Raw genomic sequence first — 7,903 nt, forward strand, 5'->3', positions numbered from 1 at the left:
AGTCTTCAAATGTATTCAAGACTGCAGACAGAAGAACATATTCACTGGATCTTCAATGAATAAAAAGTGATCTGTCTCAACTGTGAGAAGGAAATCTGAAGCATGACATTTGGCAAAGGGCAACAAAGCCCCAGATGTACAGTCAAAGGACAGACTGGGATCTCCAGGGGGAAGGGTTTTCAGGAAAGCATACATCTGTTGGAAGCATTACAAGCATATTTGGTCCAGGTTTGGTAGCAACAGGGTGGTCTGTGTTATCCTTGGATATTCTCCTCAACCCTCCATGGCTCCAGATCTGTAATTCTTGTTCTTGGCAATTTCCAGCTGTATTTTGCCGTCTCTTGACCTCCTAGGCTGCTTGCTCCACCCTGTATATGAGGACACAAAGCCAAGGAACAAGGGGTCCCAGTGGGGAGCCCTGTGTCCTCTGGATGCTCACGCATGCATCGCTGGTACAGGGAGCCATGCATCTGCAGCCAAGGTGTGTCTCCAGGTCTCAGCAGGTGAACCATGCAGGGGTTTCCTCTCCCATGAGCCAGGCATGACCACATCCACAGCAGAGTTGGAGTTGTTTCTGCCAGATGACAACCTGACAGGTGTAATAGAACACGCCCTTCCTGACCACACGTGGAGTTGACTATGTTTTGCTACAATTATTTTCCTACCATGTTTGCTGTTTTAAATCTGTGTTTTGTTGACAGATTCCCCAAAAGAGTTTATAAGAGGTGCCAAGAAAATGTTTCAAGTAGGGTGAGCCAGTATCGTCAGCCAAGCCTCAGCACTTGGCATTAAGATGGAAGTAAGTGTGGTGCCTAGCTCATATTAATACAGATCTGACTTATCAAAACAAGGTTTGGTAATAAGCAGAAGTAGGTGCATGTATTTATTCCTCCTTGTATAGAAGATGTTGGGATTTTGCCTCACATTTTCTTAGTAAGATGAAAAACCTGTCAAATGTTATCCATCCATGGAAACACTTAGCAAATTATGCCAGAATGTAAGAAGATACTAGGTAGAGAAGGTAATGCCAGACAGAAGTATGAAAAAGGAACATGTATGAAAAAGGAACATGTAGATAAAATTCAGGAACAGAAGTAATTAAATCTGATTTTATTACTAAGCAAGTAAAAAATGTCAGGGATGGCTTCTGGAAAGCCCCTAATCATGTGGTTTCATTGTTTTGCTCTCTAAAATGGAATTTTAATAATTACCCACCTCACAAGTGTGCTCTAGTGCTGTGCTTAGGAATGATTGCGAAAGGATCTGTGATTAGCTGACAAAAAAATGATGTTCACATCATTTATCGCTATGATCTGTGCACATTTATGCAAATAAATCTGTGTCCCTAGGTGATTTATTTCAGATGTTGGCTGGAATTTAAATGTAATAACTCTTTACACTTAAATTGTTTTTCTATAGTTAGTACAATGGATTGACAGAGTTTCTTATACTTATTACAAACTGGTTTGCTGTATAATCTGGACAGTTGCCTAATCTTAAATCAAGATCAAATAGGGAAGAGCCTAGTATAAATTCATCCTCTAATATGTAACAAGGATGCTGCAGAGCAAAATATATTGTGGAGGGGTACGTTAAAATCATAGGAAACAACTCTTTTTTATATGCCCACTATTGGTTTAATAAACAGAAACCATGTACTTACCTATTGAAATAATGATTTTAGCTGACCTTGATGGAACAGGTCATTATTGGAGGAATTACGCTCCATAGAGAACAAAGTCAGGCAACAAATCAGTAATACAACTCCACAAGCCAAGCTTGCTTGGAATGTCTAAAATACTTGGGCTATGTAAAACTGCCATGAATTTGCTCTGTCAGCTCAGATTAGTCTAGATTATTCTAAAGATACATGATCACCTGTGCAGAGATAATGCCAGATTGGATAGGATTTATTTTCATATGGTTCTTATGAGTATCTCATCTCTCACACATCTGGCATAAAGTGTAAACACTATGATAGGACAAGTTTATTGTGCCTGATGATCTGATAGCACATTGAGGTGGCACTACTGTGCACCCATGGATCCTACAGCACAGCATGCCTAGGAGATGGCTGGCCAGAGACGAGAGTGCATGCTGTGCTACTTTGGCTTCCAACAACTAAGAGCTTGAAGGAGAGTTAAACTAAGGGGTTGCAATTGTTAATGTTACCAGAAAGGAGGACTGCTCATCAGTATGAACATTAAAAATCATAGTAAAATCATCTAACAAGACTGTCAGCTAATGGTATTGAAAAAGCACTCAGATATGAGTGACATTACCAGGACAAAGAAGAGTCAGCTTCAGAACCCTGCAAGAGAAAAGGTGTATGGGCTAGCACAGAGCAGGCAGCTCCCCGGCTGCTTCCACCTGCAGAGTTTGGTAAAAGGGTATAACAGTGCACTTAAGTGCACCAGGACCACCATCATCCTTGCTCTGCAAAGATACCACAGGCCAAACAATCCTGAAATGAGACACAGTTAAACTCATCCACACCAATCAAAACAAGGTAGAACCATGTACCTGACAACAACATCAGAGAAACATTTTTCTAACTTGGCAAAACCTCCAAAGGGGAGGTTTTGTCTCCAGTGCTGTCTTGGTACCAAGTTCTTCTTACGTTTAAATCTTGTGTGGTGGTCATGTAAGTTCTGGCTGGACATCCATAAGAGCTAGAAAAAACAGCTTAGGCCCTTGTTACTTTTTAAGATATTCACCTAACTACTGAGGTCTTTATCAGCCTAAGCAAGGCAAAGGGTTTCCATCACTTTAACTTTGCTACAGGTGTCTCTTCAATATAGTACTTTCATTAATTAAATTTGACAAAGTTTTCTGATGCTTATGCAGAGGCTGCCTTCTCAGGCAAGGCTGCCATTCAGGAACATGAGTAGTGAAACTACTGACTATCAGATAGGCATCATGAACCAGTGTCATTTGTATCTCTGCACTGCTACTACTTCATCTTGTTGGTGTCCAGCCTTCTCTCCAGCATACCTGAATCACTTGGAATATTAAGCTTGTTTCTTATGTTTGCAGCTTGCTGAAGCCTTCCTCTCTAAGTTGAATCAATGTGAAAATAATGACTTAAATCAACTGGGCTATCATTTATCTTGATTGGAATAACTTTAAAGAAAATGTTATGCTGCTTAAGTCAGCAGGATAATTTAGAAAATGTGGAGTTTGTTAAGATTTTTCAAAACAATGCAAAAATATTTAATATAAGATCAGCATATTGGCATAATCACTTTTTCCACAAGCAGTATATAAACAGTGATGCTGCAACCAGTCCTTAGTCACACCTACTGAACTATTTGTACATCCTTCCTCTTTCTCTACTGGCCTATGCACTTTTTTTGGGAGTGGCTTCCCATTTACCTCCACAGCAATAAGTGCCATGCAGGAAGAACTCTGGCCACTTTGGAAAGTGCAGCAGATTGTTACTGCTATCCTATTTCACTCTTGTATTGTTTCAAACTTAGCATCCATTTTTGTGATCCCTATAGAACTGAAGATGACAGTAACTGGTTTGTCCTAATCTGATGTCAGGTTTCCTATCTGGGAATTTAGAATTTTCTGAAGACAGAAGATGTAATTCATGCCTGAGCAGCCACAGCTTTGCAACCTGATCAAATGCAAATGCTGAGTATTAGATAGCTATCCGGAACTTATCTCAATCACTCTACTTTCATCTACTTTTTATCTTCAGTAGGACTTCCTCTTGCATGTACAAGTGAAATGTAGGCCTGCTGCTTCTTTACTTCTTCATACCTGCCTCCTCACACTTCTCTTTCAATAACATAACCCAGGATTACTTTAAGGAAGGAAAAGGAAAATATTTTACTATTCTTGTCACATGCTCTTTCACAGCCTGTATGCTGGTGGGCTTTCTTGCCCAGGGGGAAGGGAAAGGTCAAGGCACAGAAATATCCAAGTCTTCTTCAGATTTCACTCCAGGATACAGTTTATTAGCTAAACATCAAATTCATAAAGTAACACAAAGTAAAGCTATTCCCTAATCCAAAGCCAGCTGCAGGGGCTCCCAGGCTTTCCATGCCAGAAAAAGGGTACACATCTTCATCTAACCCCCTGATGAATCAAGTGACAAGCAAGCCTGTAACCCTTTCCTGACTGTTTAACCCTGTCACAAGAGTTGGTTGTTGTGAATGCTTTATTCCAGGACTGGAGTAGGCAGTTTCACACTCTTTCGAATTTCTAGGTGCAAAAAACTTCAAGGTTGGTTTGGATTTTTATTTTGGTGGTTTTTTGAGGGTGTTTTCTTTGGGGGAGTGGGGGTGGTTTTGGTTTTTCTGGTTTTTTTTGTGCATCAGTGCTTACAGCAACATTTGGTAATTTTGCTACATTTATTAATAAACAGGTTGTGGACAGAAATGTTTTGGGGTTTTTTGTTTTGTTGGGTTTTGCTTGGGTTTTTTAAATTAAAACCTTTGGTTCTCAGAAGAAGCCTGTAGAGACATTACATGTTTATAAATATGCTGACCACATAAAGACCAACTGTGTGTTTAAGAGTTCACAGATTTTGGGAAGTTGCTGTTAGATGTGAATTTTCTACACTTATATTAAGTATCAAGACAAATGGGGAAGAATTAAAATGCAGAAATGCAAAACTTACAGATTTTGGATTCTTAGAACTGAAAGCCGGGGTAAATGGTAAACTAACAAGGAAAAAAAAGAGTTTTTAAAATGAAACAAATTCCTCAAGAGGGCAGCTAAGGAGGGTTGCAAACAAGAAGCTAAAAAAAACCCCAGAAAACAAAGGAGAAGAGGGAAAATCAAATGGATTTATTTTGAAAGGTGATTCAGATAAATGCCTTTTGCAAATGGACCATGGTTGCCTGATGATTGTGGGCTTGTGAAGGTGGAAGGCAGAGTTGTATTGCTTGACTTAAAAACATGATTAAAGATTTCAGTGTATAAATTGTTGTCCTAAAAATGTAAACAACCTTTTCCTGGATGCTGACTGTACAAGGTCTGTCTTAAGCTAGAGAACAGGAGAACAGATATTGGGCAGATCCACACGCAATGATCACTCCCAATTTCAGGGAAAATCTGAGGCAAAAAAGATTAAATGTACTTATGTTCAGAAATGAAAATTTACATAGAGGTCTTGTAACAATAGGTCCATCTTTAACAAATATTTTATGTTTATAAAATGTTTAACAAACAATTTATGATGCCTTCATTTGTAAGAGTAGCACTTGACTTTCTGTACCTTTTCCTGCTGTTTCTGAGAGAAGTGTGAGTAGAAGATCTGTCCCTTAAATCCCATAAAGCTTAATTTAACTCATGTTGTTCTCAGCTCCCTGGAGATAATAGGTGGAGCTGAGAATGAACGGAAACCTTTCCCTTCCCTGAACCTCCAAACAAAATGTGTAATTAATTCCTATGGTGCAGCCTTTAATACTAGGTTAAAACACATAGCAGCAATAAAACCACTGAAAATTAAGACCTCAAGGTTAATTTGCCTGGCAGATAAGGACACTTCCTTTCTACTTGAAGACCTAACTAACTTGATGTGAAATCACTGAAAACAAATTTTTAGTGAACATCACTAGGCTTTCCCTGTGAGCAAGCAAGTCAGTGAGCGAGCTGAGCACTGGACCCCACATCTCCTTGATGTAACTATGTGTCTTCTGCTGTAACTATGTGATCCATGAGGGATGGATATTCTTTATATCTTGCTGAGGGAGTTTAGGTCAAATGAAACCTCTCCAAGCTGTGTGGGGGCTGAGTCCCATTCAACAAAATGTGGATCCCCTCTCTATCCAGGCCCTCACACCTCAGTGGAGGTACATCCCCACACACTCTGCCCTAACTCTGCTGACATAAATTATCACATTTGTAGCTTCCTGCTCCATTTCCAATCTTTTGCCTGCTGTGCAAGAGTATGTACAAACAGGCAGGTGTAAATATTCTACCTGCCTTTTTGGCCTAATTTTCATGAAGCATTCATGATCAGTTGCAGGTGCAGCCGCCAACAAACTACAGCCTGGATAACGCAATCTTGGTCTTCTCCATGCAAAATTGCAATACAGGCCTTTACATAAATGGTGGATTAATTAGGAACCAAATCAGGTTCTGTCACTTTAAAACTTTCCTCCACCCTCCATCACCTCCATCCATCAGTTGCCTGCAGCATGTATATTGAGGAATCGCGTGCAAACCTTACCATAACCCAAGGCTTAACATAAACTATGCTCTTTCAGGTCATTGGCAAATAACAGGTATATCCGGTTGTGCCTTTGTACTTGCCTGCACGCAAATTAAAAGCGCATGTAAAGTTACAATAATCAAAGTCAGTCAGGGGGAAGGGGAGGAGAGCAGGGGGATAATAACCCGGGGATCAGGTTATTTATCTTCACAGGGAAGCCACTGAGAGAAGCCTCCTTGCATGCCATTTACACCTCAAAAGAAAGATAGGGGCAAATTTGGCTCTTGGCCAAAGCCATCCCCTACAGCACCCTACACGGTTCCTAATCCTGTCTTTTCCCTGCAGCTGGTAAAGACGCTGTTATCTCCACTGCTGCTACTTCTTCCCCATGGTGCTGCACAGCATTTTAAGCTTCCTCCTTGGCTGCAGAGTGAGTGTTTCTGTGGGAGACAACAACAGCCAGGATGGACTTTAGGCTTTCTTCATTGGAAGAATTTTCTTCTCATGGTCTCAGATACTGCCACTGTCACCTCCAGTGCATTGCTGCTTCTGCAGCTGCTTCCACCCTTATTCTCTGAGAGAGCCAGACTCTTCCTGCAGGGTGACCCCACATCTGCCCAGCCATCCCAGGGCAGGCACAGGCTCCCACACTGCTCTCCCTTCTAGAGGAAGCCATCAAGCCATTGTGCAGCTACCCTGAGCCTGGGTGTGGGTTGCTTGGGAAAGGGAAGAATTTATGGCAATTTTTTTTTTCATTTTTCTCCTTTGGTGTGCCATGAGAGTAACAGACATTAGCAAATGCCTCTTCTTGGAGTATTGTGACAAGATGAAATCTGCCCTGACTGGCACCTGCAGTCTGTCTCCCTAATGGTTTATATCTGCCATTGCTGAAGGTTAGAAGACCTGAATGGCTCAGAAACAGACATTGGGTTTGCTTCCAAATGCTAGAAGCATGTAAGTATCAAGACCGCTTTTTCTCCTTGAAAAATTTACTGAGGGACAGAGGAAATATTTTTTATTAATATTATTATTATTATTGTTACTTGTCTTAAAGAAGAAGTCAACCATCTTGATCAAGATTGTAGTCCTTACATAGAATACATTAAAATTCTCCTAAACTCAGTTTTCCATCACTGACCACAGATACCACAAAGGGAGTTTCCCTTATTCCATTGGCTTAAATATACATTCTCCAAATCTTTGTTCAAATTAAAAAATGTGCAAACAAATAACTCCCATTTCCCTTACCCTGGGGAAGAGCATAAATAATTCTATAGGCTAGGGTATTACCTGCATACATCCCAGTCCCAAGTATTTGAGTAATTTCATTTACCACCGAAATGCAGTTAACGCTGGAGGCAAATGCACCAAACCCTTTCACAACAGAGCAGAGGAAGCCAAGAACGCCCTGCTACAGAGGGGTGTGCAAACATTTCCTCAGTAGAATTTAATCAGCCAAATCACAGAAAGTCCTGGTTCAGATTCACGCCTTTTCACCTCACAGGATACTTCAGTGGAGCTAGCGTAGCATACTCACTGTTTCTGGTGGATGAGCTATTACTCTGCAGCTTTTTCACAAATACTATTCAACGCTTTATTGACCTACAGTAGTGGAAGGGAGAAGAGAGGGGAGCATATTTCCTGACTCATTTGAGTAGGGCTACCTAAGAGGTGACATTTACAAGCAACTCCTTGACTGACATGACATGAAATTTATTAGGTCCATAACTTGAA

Source organism: Taeniopygia guttata, chromosome 3 (assembly GCF_048771995.1).
Source record: "Taeniopygia guttata chromosome 3, bTaeGut7.mat, whole genome shotgun sequence".
Lineage (NCBI taxonomy): Eukaryota > Metazoa > Chordata > Aves > Passeriformes > Estrildidae > Taeniopygia > Taeniopygia guttata.